Source organism: Aythya fuligula, chromosome 1, assembly GCF_009819795.1.
Source record: "Aythya fuligula isolate bAytFul2 chromosome 1, bAytFul2.pri, whole genome shotgun sequence".
Lineage (NCBI taxonomy): Eukaryota > Metazoa > Chordata > Aves > Anseriformes > Anatidae > Aythya > Aythya fuligula.
This window is the reverse complement of record NC_045559.1, coordinates 96,048,503-96,064,123: the sequence shown is the minus strand read 5'-3', so window position 1 is coordinate 96,064,123 and position 15,621 is coordinate 96,048,503. Positions and strand designations below refer to the sequence as shown.

The following is a 15,621-nucleotide window of genomic DNA, read 5'->3' as shown; positions in this document are numbered from 1 at the left end:
AGACAGGAGCCCAGCCTGCTGCGCACCCTCTGCAGCGGCTCCTACCTGGATGTGGAGAAAACCACCCGCTGGTTCCAGGCCTTGGTGAAAGCAGCCTGGGAGCGTCTGCCGCAGTCGCGCCACTGCCACCTGACGGTGCTGCCCTCCCGCCGCTCCTGCAAGATCAGGCTGGCCAGCGCCTCCGAGAGCACCCTCTCCATTGAGATCACGCTTGGGGTGCAGATGGACGACTCGGACTCTTTCCTGAGCCTAGAGTAGGCCACGGAAGGCTTCACCAGCAGCACAGCACCACTGCACAGCACCAGTTTCTCCAGCAGCGCAACAGAGACACCTGTCAGCAGTGGGCAGTGACCACCCAGACCCTTGGACAGACTCCGTTCCATCCAGGAGCTTCAGCCTATGCAGAGGCCAATAAATTGCTCGTGTTAACGTACACTTTGTCTGCATTTGTCTGTGCAGCACTTTGTGGGAGAATGTGGACATTCCCCCTGCTCAAGCAAGGCCACTTAGAGCAGGCTGCCCAAGACCGTGCCCAAGATGTGGTAATTACATGATAGGATATGCTCACATCCTAGAAACAGTAAGGTTGGAAAAGACCTCCAAGGTCATCTGGTCCTACCATCGCCCTGCCACCAATGTCACCCACTAAACCATGTCCGTATGTACCAGGTCCAAGAATTGGCCTAATTCAGATATATGTTCCTCAGTAGTTGGCAATGATATCTGCTTCTGTCACATTGAGCTTATAATTTTCAAAAACATGCAATATTTTCAAGTCCCTCTGTACTCGAACATATGTTGAAACCTGTGCAAAGTAAGCACTGAAACACAGAGCAACTACTAACGGAAGCTTTGATATAAGGAAAAAAAATCTCTATACATGTAGGAATCCCTTGAACACCATCTTGAGTTGTTCCTAACTTAGCATGACCATGAAAGGGTACTTACAAATCCAGATGTGTGCACTCTAGATCTGTTATTCCTGTGTGTATTGTTCAGAAGATAATGGTTCATAAAATGTGATAAAAGATGAAGTTTAAAAATAGCAAAATAAATAATTCAGTGTACCTTCCTAACAATTTTCTAAAAATATTATGCTGGCACAGAGTAATTCTTCGCCAATAACCTTATGGAAAAGAATTAATGATAACAAATTGGCTATTTATGTATCGCAATTTTTCATCCCAAGATGTGCTTGTTATCATTGTCAGGAACCCACATCAATAGTATTCATTTGCTGAGCCATCATGCTAACTCCACCATAAATCAGAATTTTCTATGCATCAGTAATCACAGAATCACAGAATTTCTAGGTTGGAAGAGACCTCAAGATCATCAAGTCCAACCTCTGACCTAACACTAAAAGTCCTTCACTAAACCATATCCCTAAGCTCTACATCTAAACGTCTTTTGAAGACTTCCAGGGATGGTGACTCCACCACTTCCCTGGGCAGCCTGTTCCAATGCCTCACAACCCTTTCGGTAAAGAAGTTCTTCCTAAGATCCAACCTAAAACACCTCTGACGCAACCTAAGCCCATTCCCCCTCGTCCTGTCACCAGGCACATGGTAGAGCAGACCAACCTCGCTACAGCCTCCTTTGAGGTACCTGTAGAGAGCGATAAGGTCACCCCTGAGCCTCCTTTTCTCCAGGCTGAACAAGCCCAGCTCCCTCAGCCGCTCCTCGTAGGACTTGTTCTCCAGACCCCTCACCAGCTTCGTCGCCCTTCTCTGCACCCGCTCAAGCACCTCGATGTCCTTCTTGTAGCGAGGGGCCCAAAACTGAACACAGTACTCGAGGTGCAGCCTCACCAGAGCTGAGTACAGGGGGACGATCACCTCCCTAGCCCTGCTGGCCACACTGTTTCTTATGCAAACCAGGATGCTGTTGGCCTTCTTGGCCACCTGAGGACACTGCCGGCTCATATTCAGCCGACTATCAACCATCACTCCCAGGTCCTTCTCTGCCTGGCAGCTTTCCAACCTCTCATCTCCCAGCCTGTAGCTCTGCTTGGGGTTATTGCGCCCCAGGTGCAGGACCCGACACTTGGCTTTGTTGAACTTCATGCAGTTGGCCTCAGCCCATCGGTGCAGCCTATCCAGATCCTCCTGCAGAGCCTTCCTACCCTCAAGCAGATCGACACACGCACCTAGCTTGGTGTCATCTGCAAACTTACTGAGGGTGCACTCAGTGCCCTCATCCAGATCATCGATGAAGATATTAAAGAGGACCAGCCCCAGCACCGAGCCCTGGGGGACGCCACTAGTGACTGGCCTCCAACTGGACTTGGCTCCATTCACCACGATTCTTTGGGCCCGGCTATCCAGCCAGTTTCTAACCCAACGAAGCGTGTGCCAGTCCAAGCCAAGAGCAGTCAGTTTCTTGAGGAGAATGCTGTGGGAGACGGTGTCAAAAGCCTTGCTGAAGTCAAGGTAGACCACATCCACAGCCTTTCCCTCATCCATCCAGCGCGTCACTTGGTCACAGAAGGAGATCAGGTTCATCAAGCAGGACCTGCTTTTCACAAACCCATGCTGACTGGGCCTGATCGCCTGCTCGCCCTGCAAGTGCTGCATGATGACTCTCAGGAGGATCTGCTCCATGAGCTTCCCTCGTACTGCGGTCAAACTGACAGGCCTGTAGTTACCCGGGTCAGTCCTCCGGCCCTTCTTGTAGATGGGCGTCATGTTTGCTAGCCGCCAGTCAACTGGGACCTCCCCCGATAGCCAGGACTGTTGATAAATGATGGTAAGCGGCTTGTCCAGCTCCTCTGCCAGTTCTCTGGAGTTGACCTCCTCGCCCTAGGCATCCTCCTGGGTACACTTGCTACCTCTTCCTCACCCACCGGCCTCTCAATCTCCAAGGCCTCAAACCTGTTGTGTAAGGGCACCTGGGAAGGTGGGGCCGGAAGGGGAGGGCATTGGCTGTGATGTCGAGCAGGGACCTGTTTCCATTCCTCCTCAACTCCTAGGTCCCCTGCCTCTGCCCGACAGCAACAGGGCAGGGGGTCCACCCCCATTTGGGGTGTCTCACCTCGATACCTCTCCTTGAGGCCCTGCAAGGAGTTGCTCCACAAGTCTATCTCCCGCTCGCACTCCCTGATATCCCTCAACCTCTCCACCTCCTCCTTGAGCTCCGCCACCATGCGGACCAGGTCATCCACCTGCTCGCACCTCACGCACGCAGTTTCTCTGCCTCCCGCCGATGGCAGGAACAGGCTCAGACACTCCCTGCATCCGGTGACCTGAACTGCTGCATTTTTTAACGGGTAGTCGGTCTGGGTGTGTACCGACTTCCTGGAGAGCGCGCCGTGCCTGGTGGCGACCATTATCACCTAGCTAACGGCTGTCGTTAAGGAGGTGCTCGTATGGGCCGGGGGCAGCGCTCTGCCCTTCCTGCTCACCCTGCCTGCGCGAGCTGCCGCGCCAACTGCCGCGCCTGTCCCTTCTGACGCGCCACGCCCTGTTTGCCCGTCCTGGTCGCCGTGCTCCTGGTCGCCGCGCTCCCTAGGGGCAGGTTTTGAACGGCCAGGGAGGGGGCGCTGCTGGCTCTGCCTACGCCTCGTCAGCCTCCCTTCACGAGGGCTGCCGGGTCCTGGCGGCTCCCTCAAGTAGGCTCGATGCCAGAAAAATTAGCCCTGCCTGGCCCGATCCCCCGCTCCGCTGCAGAATGCATCTGCCCCGGAGCCGATCGCCTCGGCAAAATAATGATCGTGGTCACAAACTATTAGTGCTGTTGGTTTAGCTACTCCAGCCATGGGTGGTCAGAGAGACTGTGATTGGGTTTATAACTTTCATGTAATGCAAGTTGATCTTCCCCTGAAATGTCTTTCCAAAAATTTCCACTTTGACTGAATGTATAAAGACTTGAGGAAGAAAGCCTGTTGAATAATTAATTCATTGGCTCTGGCTGACAAGAGAGGATTTGGTTGATCTAAGAATGCATTACTCTTCCTGCAACCGCTTTAAGTTTGATGGCGTTTCATTATCAGTACTCACTTTCTGATCACTTCCTTTTATATTTACACCACAGGATTCAGTTACTTTAGGAATCTAATTCAAATGGGATGCCCAAAGTTAGGAGCACCAAGACCATGTACAAATAGTGCAGGCAGACAGTGCCTCCAGATGGACAGGCAGAGCACTGATCTTAGATTTCTGCAATAAGTAAGCACCCCATGCCTTCTTTGGTGCCTCACCAAGCAACTGAGGTTCACAAACATACCTCCATGAGCTAAATGTGATTTCGTCTCTTAGTGCTGCTTGTCCAGAGACAGACAATGTTCCCTTCTTCCAACTTCACACAGTAAAACAAGACCTTAGAAAACACAACTAAACCCCATTCTCTATTTATAATCTGAAGATTATAAAACAGCCCATCTTAAAAGCGTTATGATCTCAGGCTGTCTGGTCTGTGCCCTGCATCTCTTCTCAGCATCTGGACTGGGAAGACAGAGCTGAGCCACAAGGTGTCTCCTAGTTCTTTCTGCAGAGATGAGAATGAGTGAGACTGATGTTACTCTTCTCCCATCCAGGACCTCCTGAACGCTTTGTGCTTTCTCAGACATACTCTGCATATCTGCTAATGCACCTCTTCTGCTGGAAGCACCTCATGTGCTGTGTGGTCCTAATTTGTACCTCAAGCACTGAACTCAGTGAAGCCACACAACAGAACAGTGGAAGGAATATAGCCATGATGCATGCAATTGTATATTTAAAATGTACCCCCTATCTCTACATTCATGCATGCATTTTACGTTAAGCTATGTCTTCTACAAAAGCAAATCCACACACACAGAACTGCACTGACATAAAAGCTAATGAATTTTGCTTGTAAAAGTATGCAAATATGGCAAGACTTCTAAAATACTGAATTATCTTTCCTCAACCAGTAGGAATTTCTCACCTCTAAAACAAGTTCACAAAACTACCTTACTTTTTTTTTTTTTTTTTTTTTTTTTTTTTTTTTTAAGCTAAAAAACATAGTACCCTGGTCCATTTGACATCCCCATGTAATATCTTTAAAAAAAATGCTTTACGATTTCATAATGTAATCTTTTGCATCAGAACCTCCCATCAGATATTCAAATAAGTCCTGTTGTAACATCTCTACACCAATTTCAAAGACACTGTTTGCTTCCTTTTAAAATAGGTAGAAACATGAGCATGGTACTAGAGATTTCAAGATAACAACAATCACTATTACCTCACGTTTTAGTAAACACAGTCCTGAATACAAAACTACCACAGCTGATAAGAACAGCTGATAAGAACAGCTGATAAGAGGCATTTATTGGTATCCTTAAGTAATTGCAACTAGAGAATCTTATAGCAAGGAGGACAATAGTTGATATATTTCAATGCTTATACTGCTTGATGAAATAATTATGAAAATTTTGTATCTTTAAGAGTGATTTGTATGTGGCATTCAGAATAATCACTTGTAAATATATTTGCTGTTATGCTAAATATATAATTGAAATACTCAGTTCTTATAATTCCAGTTCAAGTGGCATATATGTGCTATTCTCAGCGTCTGAAGCATTCATATGCTACACAATCAATTCACAAGTTTAAAGAGTTCTTATATGTATCTTGTTAGCAAGCTATCTACACTTGTTCTCTCATGCTGAGCACAGCAGGGCTACCACCAGCCCCCTGATCCCCCAGCTGACTTCCAGCCCTGCAGGAGAGTGCGGTGCGGCCTCAGGGATGCCAGTCCTGCAGACTCCCATGCTCCTGTCTTTGCTGATGGGCAGCCTGAGGGGATTTAGTTGCAGTTAACCCTCACTGACATTATCATCTTCCAGCCCTGGGGGTGGCCTTAGGCTGAGGATCCCCCTGTTTGCTCCAGTCCTGACCCAGGTCTCAACCTCGCTCCCTGCAGCTGTGTGAGCGCTGGCGTTGAGCTGCTTGGTGGTGTTTGGGTTTGTGGCTTCCCAGATTCCTGGGATCTACCAGGCATGAGTAAATACAAGTTTGTATAAAGGGAAGGCATGCTTTATAACCTGCTGGAGTTTTTTGAAAGTGTCAACAAACGTATGGTTAAGGGGAATGCATTTAATATAGATGACACAGATTTCTTAAAGGTTCTTGACAAAGTCCCTCACCAGAGTCTCTTAAAAGAAGAATGGTCTTTGCATGGATGGATAAATAAATGAAGACAGAAAACAATAGGTAGGAATAAATGGTCTTTTTGTTTACAGTGCAAAAAGTTTGCCAGAAGCCTCCTGCAACACATTTTGCCTACACTGTGCCATTCAAGTTGCTCATAAATGATCTGATGAGATGACAAAGTCTGCTAAACTCATTAGAGTAGTAAGAAAGGAGTACTAACTGTGAAGAACTATGGAAAGACTTTATGAGATTGAATTACTGGTTAATAAAATGGCAGATGAAATTTGAAACAGCAATGCACATGCCAAAAAATACCCTAATTTCATAAGTAAAATAAGCTCTGAGCTAAACATTCCCATCCAAGAACAAGATTCTGGAGTTGTATTAAACAGATCTATGAAAATGCCAGCTCTGTGTTTATTTATGTAAAAAGATCAAGTGAAATGTTAGAGACTACAAAGAAAGGAAAAGAGAACAAAACTGAACTTCATAGTGCCACAGCACCAGTTCGCATTTCAAAAGCATTTTGAATATTGTGTGTGATTTTGGCCCCCTCATCTCAAAAATGATATAGCAGAACAGGATGGGCTTCAGAAAAGAGCTGTAATAGTTAGCATATCAGAGAAGCCAAGTGAATTACATGCAAGTAACTCCAGAAAAGATTAGGGCTTTCAAATCTGAAAAGGAGGAGACAACAGAAGGTTAAATCATGAATGACATGGAGAATGTAAGGAGTGATCATTCATTGCTGCTTCCAGCACAGAAACTAGACAGCATCGCATGAAGTTAAAGGAAGTGATTCTCAGTAAAATGTGAAATTAAGCTGCAGAATTTCTTGGCAATGGATGTTATAAATTCCTATTTAGATTCCATGTACTCAATAAAAAATTATTAAATAGCTACTGGGCAAGGAAGTCCTCAAGGTACAACTTGTCAGAGATTAGTTGAGTACTCAGGGAACGCATCCTGTGAACTTCTTTCTCTTACTCATCTCTAATCTTTAGGTTTTAGCTTCTGCGAGAGAGAATATGAGACCAGATGGACCAACAGTGTGTGATGCAGGACAGCTGCTTTTCTGTGTAATCAACAGGAACAGAAAGTGAACGGATGAGGAGAGTAGGGTTGCTGCCTAGCTTGTTTGTCTACCTAATAGTTTGATGAAGAGTTTATCTATATTTTTTTTATTATTATATTTTTTTCACTGTGTGTGGGTGATCCTGTGTGTTGTGCTGGTGACAGGTCTGGTCTCTTCTCAATGAATCTACTGCATGTGCGTGGAGAAACTGCTTGCATATTGCATATTGTACAGGATCTGCACAATACATGTATGTGGCATCACCGGCATATCTTAGATGCACTAGATTCGTTCAGCATGGAGTCCAGTTGCATATACTCTGCTTTTTTTTGTATGGAGTCAGCAAGTTTACAATAAACTGACGAACTGCTAACCACAAATGAAGCACTGCAATGAAACTTATGGAATATTTGCAGGGAGATAGTTGTACCAAAAAAGGGGTAAACGGTGATATTAGCCCATCTGTTTGAGGGTGTCATCCAAGAGAGACCTGCATTACCCATGGATTTTTATAATCACACAAATATGAAGTAGGTACTGAAATTAATACACCACTGGACTTATCTTTCTTTTTAAGTCTCACAGCAGCTGAGACATTGCTTAAAATATGAGCTATACTTCTTAATGTGATTTACTTGATTAAGGAACTCAGCACTATCTTAAGTATCATCACTACAGCAAGCATTTCATTGAATAAAGATGTGACTGGGTTGAAAAACTCACGTGAAAAGATTTATTACTTAATAAAGTTTGCTTAGCACATTTAGTCTGGATGTGAATCATAAAACATTGGATGTTCACCATCTATATCCTGCAGCACATAAAATAAGGTGTATCTAGTCCCCTTCCACAGGTCAAAAAATAATAACTGCATTTTGGCTACTGATCAAACAAAAAATATGTAGAGATAGAAGCTGCCCCATCTGTGTTCTGGCAGCAAAGTGGCTGAGGCATCTTCATAACTGAATCAGAGACATGAGCTTGAGACCGGCCTCATCTCGGCACTGAAAGCCATCTACAATCACTTTCCCTGCAGGTGGGAAAGCATCTGTGGGCTGAGCAGCAAAGGTGGCACGTCAGGCTGTCAGCCACATCGCTGGCCGGCGTTTCACTGCCTACAGCCCTTTATGTGCTGTGCCGACACCAGCCCAATGGATCACCCATGTAGGAACTGACTTTTTGTCTCAACTGTCTAGAAAACAAGGCTCCATAGTGATTGCTTTTAAGTCTGCCTGGCAGGTGAACTTAGAAATGCCTAAGAATAGGCAACTCCTGGGTGGCTTTACAATGCATGACATTTTGTGTCTTCACGGCTACATACGCATTTATTGCAAACTGTTTCTAAAATAAGAGATGGCTCTTAGCATGTAAGTAACAAACAAACTAAAACCTCAGCAATTCATGATTACACTACTATCCTGCAATGGAAAATACACTTTCTTCTTTCTTTTCTTTTTTTTTTTTTTTTCTTTTTTTTTCCTTTTTTTTTTTTTCTTTTTTATTTTTTTTTAATTTCTAAGTTTAAATTGAGTTCTCTTATCCAAGATTAGTTAAGAAATGACAGTATGAATACAGAGATATACAAGATGACTGAGTCACGTTCCACTGATTTACTGAAAAGCTGTTAGGCAGAGAACACGTAAGGTCTGAATGCGAAGCCGTGTCTACTTGTGAAAGTCTGTACGCATTATTTAAGAGGTGAGAAGCAACCACAGTGATACAAGAAAAAAAAAAAAAAGGTGAAAAACAGACTTCTGATGAGAAATATTAAAATATACAGCTTTTCACAGAGAACATTTTTATAGATCTTTATTTTAAGGACATATTTTCACTTCTGCTTGCCACCCCCTAGTACGTTTTTTTGCAACTTTTGCATTCATTTTGGTTATTTTTATTACAAATATTTCTATCCGTAACACTTGTGGAAACTCATTAATGGTTATTTCTTGAAACATTTTTTGCTACCAGAAATGAATGAATAATGAAAAAATATTATAAATGGATATAAAATAGAGTCTACTGCTATGTAAGAATCGGTGCTTATTTATACCCACTTAAAGTACAAAACTGCATGGCTTAACCTTGCAAACACGTATATGCTACTGGCAGTATCAACCAGGTGAGCAACCAAAAAAATGTGATTTAGCCACAAAACCCTGATTATTTCTCTTTTCATTTGTTTTATTTCGAACCTTTTAAGGGTACGCCATGTTGTCAAAGTGGCCACTAACAGTGCACAGAAAGTACTCCTATCATTAGGTTTCCTTTTCTGTACATACCCAGAATTTCTGTACATACCCAGAATTCATCTCAGTCACTTTCAGTCTTTTAACATCCCTCAAAAAAATCGTGTCTTCCTACCCAGAGACAATGTCAGTAGGATTTCTTTTTTTAATGGCAATTATCCACTGAAATCTTTGGGTAAAAAACAAACCAAGAAACAAACAAAAAAGAATAGTCATATAACTTAATCCATAACCTTCAACATTTTTATTTGGGAATGTCTATAGGCTTTCATGTAGCTCATGACTCTGTTCCTTTCTATATGTTAGATTTTTTAGTCCCCATGTGCACCAGTTTCCTCCTCTAGTTTTAGGAGGAAACTAATCCTTGGGACATCAGGCAACTGTGATTGATGTGAGATACTGTTTGATGGAGACCAAAAAATTTCTACTCTGATGATAGCCAAACTTCAGTTTTCAAACTTTTTGATTCTCAGAAGGAAAGCAAAGGCTTTCTAAGAAAACAGACGCCATATAGATAAAAATCAACAGTAATTATAATTTTAATTGAAAATCTTTAACCATCTCAGCTATATTTACATCTCTAAATATTCCACTTTGTTCCTGTATGATATATATTTAAATGTCAAGATGACAGAAGATTTCAATGTTGATGAACACATAGGCTCATCTGGGAGCAAGCACACTTTTTTTTTTTTTTTTTTTTTTTAATGTATATTTGAGACACAGGCAGAGTACAGTTTCTGAAGAATTAAGAAACTCTGATCAAAATGATGTACTAAAATCCTACAGAACTTATACACCACAATGATCAGGGACGGCTGATTACAGCTAGCTTGCTGAATTCAAATTAATCCCAGAACTCCACATGTTGGCTTCACCACAAGCATTGCAAATGAGACATTTGAAGAGCGAGGGGAATTTTCAAAATCAGACATAAACTAAGAATCTTATTCCTGAGACAGTACAAATCTAGTCTTGCGCTATTTATGACATGATAAAAGGAAGCTTTTAAAATGTGACAGAAGGAAAGACTGGTATTGTACATCTGAATTCTTAATCAATGAGACCATGAAGATTAGGACTGTTACCAGGCCTGAGTCACAGATTTATTGCATTTGGAAACACTGATGTGAAGTATAGACAAGATAAATACTGGAGATGACACTAGCAGCTGATACAAGTACTTTGAAGTCCTCAATTATGATCCATTATTTATGATCTAGCAATAAAAGTGTGGATAGGAGGACAGAGTCACTTTCTCAAAAGCTTGAATCCAAGAGATGAGGAATTAAAGAAAGGAACAGATGATTTCCTGAGAGAGGGCATAACTTGTGTTTTCCTCACACTTCTAGCAAGCAATCCCAACATTTGGAATGTGTAACAACATTATTAAAATTGCTTTGCATAAAATTATTTGTATCCTAAATAATGCATAAGCAGTGCTCATTACTGTTGGGATTATTTTGGACTAATTCAGTGTCAGAAAAATTACTCTAACCAGAATCAGCAGGATATTGGACTCTGCACAATACACTGAAGCTGCCTTGCATGTACATTGGTTTGGGTCCAGTAGCCCTTCATTACAGTCACAGAAGTTTTTATAGCAGCTGGAGAGCCTTATAATTGAAGGTATAATCTACTACATCTGAAGATTAAATGTAAATTAATACTAATTTTCAAATGTACGTATTTGATCATGCAACCTGGATTTCCAAGTGTACTAAGCTCTTACAGCATCCAGATGGAGTTACAGCTGCCCAGCTCCTCTGCAGTGCAGGCCATGGGCACTAATTAGAATTTGGAACAACGACAGTAGCTTCTGCATGTTTACACGGACTACCCAGGGTAAGCTTTCATTAAAGCTACCTATAGAAATAAGTATATATGATCTTTAAATTAATCTTTCCAGAGCACCTCACCAAGTTATACTGAGATTCTAAGACTACCGTTACTGAAGTGGACAATTTAATCCTAACAGCCATTCTTCTGAAAGATGATGTTGAATACATCCTTCTCCAGTACCTGAAATCTTCATGGGTTCCTACCATAATTAAGAAAATGATATAGGTACTTAAAAATTTGTTTTCTGCTTTGAGCAAATATAAATGTAGGGAAAAAACAACAATAACAAAAACAAAAAACTTCTGCAACATAGCAATTTAAAATATATAAAAATACATGAAAACGTAGAAAAAAGGCCAGTATTTCAAAGAAAATTAAAAATATATATATATCATTTCTTCACTGTCCATTTCAATTAGCAGAAATATTTTACTTAGTTACATTTGTTTACCCACTGATCCAAAATACATTACTAAATAAAGGCACTCCATTGTGTCCTTTGAATTTGACTTCAGTGTAATCAAAATCTGTTACTTTACATTTAAATCTTTTTGCAAACACATTCATTGCTCATTCTGAACAATGAACTGCAGCCAAAATGAAGGGACATAGAGAAATTTTGATACAGGATTCAGTGGAGGAAATTCGTACTGCTCTTTTATTTGTCTCTGCAAAATGCTAAAACTATTCCTAAATTTAATACTTAGAAAATACTAAGAATAACTTGGAAATCACCAACATCCACGCCTTTTATATCTGTTTAGTGGTAGCTCCAAAAAAACAATCCATTGTCTAAACTCCATAGGGTTGTGTACAAATCGGAGTTTTCTCCCCTACAGCTAAAGGTTTAAAACTCTAAATTTCTTAGTAATTGCTGCACCAGTGATGATCTATTTTCCTCCTTTTATTTGGTTTCTATTTTTGAGTAGGAATACAAATTTCTAAATGCTGTTCATTGATTCATTGTTCAAATGGGTTACTGTTTCTACTTTGCTATCACAGCTTCTTCCCTGGATCTTGCAAGACTCTCCAGGTAGGTGAATTTTTCTGTTTCCAATGCATGACTGTAGCAAGGACAGGGAGTTTGAAAGGGGACCAGGAGGACATGGGTACTTGCTCTCCACTGTGGGCAAACCACTGGTGGCAATGTGGTGACAGCGAACTGGGAAGTGTCTCCAGGAGGAACAGCACCTCAGCCAGCAAAGTGTTTTTCTGCAGTTCTACCCAGCAGCACCAGCAGTGTTCCTCCATATACTTCTGTGGCAGGAGGCTCCACTCCTCAGAGATCCTCTTGCAGGATGGTGTTGTCCACTTCTACTCAGAGGGGATTTAAGTTATTTTTAATGTGTGCCAAATGATAAACATGCATAAGCAAAAGGCTCTGACTCCATCAGAACCCAACTGAAAAAAATTCTGTCCGAAATATTCTCACTTTGATATCATTGTTCTGACAAAACAGGTATATTTCTTGGTTGTCAACATGAGAGCATATTTTTATTCATGCTACGCTGTAAAGGATTTTAAATTGCCTATGAAGGGGCGGTGGGGGTGGGAAGTTTGTTCTTCATGCCACCATCCAGGTGGCCTCTTTAGCAGCAAGTTGGCTCAAGCACGCGCTCCAGTCTCAAATTGTTGTGTGTGTGCTGCTGTGGCATGCTAAGCAAATCCTGCCATCCTCTTCCAGCTCTATCAGCTAGCATCTTTCAATCAACAAATTGCACTTTGGCACGAACAGAAGGTTGAAGATGGACTTCTGCCACCCTCCCAGTCCCAAGCTAAATAGCTATGAACATATGCAGAGTGTGTTGTTCATTTTTAGGGTTTTATGAAGGCACGTTTAATTGTACTGAAAGTGCAATTGATGGAAAGTGAGCTACAGATTGAATAGGCAGTGCAGCAGATGTACAAGGTCATTCAACAAGGACTACTCATTACTTCAAATTACCACCCTTGAGGAGAAATTGTAGTATATGCCAGGATGGAGGCTTGTGCTCTAACACCTCATCTTTCTGTTCCATCCCAAAGGCCATCTTTGTTGTCTCACAGATAACGTTTCCCAATTAGAATGTGCTACCTTAAATTGCAATGACTCGATGGCCATTTCTAGTATAATTCACATATGTGAAGTATGCTACTACTGCTTCCATTCATTTTAAGAAATAAGTTGCTAGAAGTTGCATACAGTGCGTTCATATGTTCACAGACCTGTTTCTGACCCATTTGGCAATGATGACAGACAGACGCCTTGCTCAGTTTTAAATCACATTAGTGTTCTATTTTCATTTACCTTTTACTTTCATAACTCCTCATTGAATTATAGTCCGACCAAATTTGTCAGAAAAGAACATAACTTGCTCAACAACTTACAGGGTTTGACAGCTTTGGAATTTTTGCTTTGACTTACTTGGCATTCGTGAACAAAGACAGATATTAATTACCCGGACACCATTAACTACACCACTTTTTCAATTCTTTTGGAATCAACAGTATACTACACAAGATAATTCATCACCTTTTTGCAACAACTGCTGCTTCCCAAAGAGCAGCCATCACAGCTTTCATACTTTTCAAGCATTTCCCAGTGAGCTAGAAGGGAAGCTTTGCTCTTTCCATATAGGAGAGATGTAAATTTAGGTGAGATGGAGTCAATGAGGCATTATATAAAGAATGCTCTTTCCAAGACTTCTTCCAGTTTCATTTAGCAGAAAGTCAGATTTCCTGTCGAAGGAGTACTGGCCAGAAGCAGGAGGAAGTGACAGCAATTAGCTCAGCCGATAGTTATGTCCCTCTATACCAATCAGTTCTCTCTCTAATATGAGAAAAAAAGAAGTGCATTTTCCTCAGTACTGTTTCTGATGTTTGTGGTGGGAAATGACTGTCAGCTGTACTTCTTGAAAGTCTACACATCTTCTGGATTTACTGACCTATGGTAACATGGCCATCTCGCAGTGATGATTCTCACAGCTGCTTGAGGAAAGCAGTCTTAGTTTTCCACTAAATCTTTCCATGTCTAGATTAAATAAAAAAGATGCCTTGAAGTCCCAGATGATTATTGTATATATGAACAAAGCTGATTTTAGGCAGCTGTACCTACTTTTGCAAAGATGAGTGCTGCTGTATTTACAGTCCAGCTGCTTTGCCCTGCCAATGCACAGGCTAAGGAGTTTTGCCTTCAGGGGATGTGGCTGCTTGCCTGTGGGACCTATGGATGTCACCTCATCAGCTGATTTCTCACCTTCTGCAGCAATACTTTGCACCGGTGGCACACAGCCTCACTGCCTTCTCACAGGGAGCAATAGGTTACATGTCCTGTCCATCCCTTCAGTGGATGCTTTTCTGGCCTCTCCAAACCCCTTTCCAAATCACAGTCTTCTTTCTCGGCAGGACCTTTAAAAAAAAGACTTTATGTTTCCTTTCCCTGTTGGCTTTTTAGACTGTTGTCTTCTACACAGCAAGCCTTTTTGTTTAACAAATGCATGCTGTGATGGTGTATGTCATGACATCAAGAAACTTTTTACTGTTTATTTTTGAAGACACGGCAGAGGTGCCTTCAAGTAAGAATGTAAAAAGTCTTCAACCTTTCTCTGAAGAACTTCAAGTTGGACAGAAGATGTTAAAAGCAAAAGAGAATGGTGAAAACCTAGGGCATAACTTAATATTTACTACTTGTATTGGTCAAGACAAATCTCAGGAAGTATGTAAGCTACATAATCCTTAACCTTGTATTTTTGTGCTAGAATTTAGTCTAGGGATGCTGACAAAAGAATACGATAAATACCATGTTTACTTATAGGAGAATGATGGCTCCTATTCATATCACCTTCAATCTACATATTTAGAACTGCTGATCTAACAAATGCCACTGAATGAAAAAGAACTGGGCATCAGTAGGAATAGTGTTATTTGCAAACACTTTTTCTGCAGAAAAATGTCAACCTTTTTCAAGATAACTGACTCAAGTAGCTGTACTTTGAAATATTGGCTAATATCTTCCAAAACATGCTAACTAATTTTCCTGAAAACTGAACATATATATATATATATATATATATATATATATATATATATTTGTTTTCAAAATGCAAAAGAGAAAGTGTAAGAAAATGATTTACTGGGTACATTTCATAATGTAACTGATAACACTTATCCTGCATGGTTGCAGAACACCCAGTAATTACGAAGAGTGGAGTAAATTTTTCTTTCTCATTTTCATGTCATCCCATTTCTTCAAGACCTGGCATCAACTACATTTATTTATGAGTGGTCACCTATAAATCTCATGATAAGAACTGCTTCTTACAACCCAAAGGCCCGAGATAACACGCTCATTCAAGAAGGTATT

General features: G+C 41.6%; 1 protein-coding gene across 5 annotated transcripts in view; it reads right to left on the bottom strand.

Moving 5' to 3' along the window:
• Nucleotides 1-15,621, bottom strand: part of EPHA6 (EPH receptor A6) — a 513,331-nt gene that overhangs the window by 174,725 nt on the left and 322,985 nt on the right. The gene's annotated exons all lie outside the window — the stretch shown is intronic.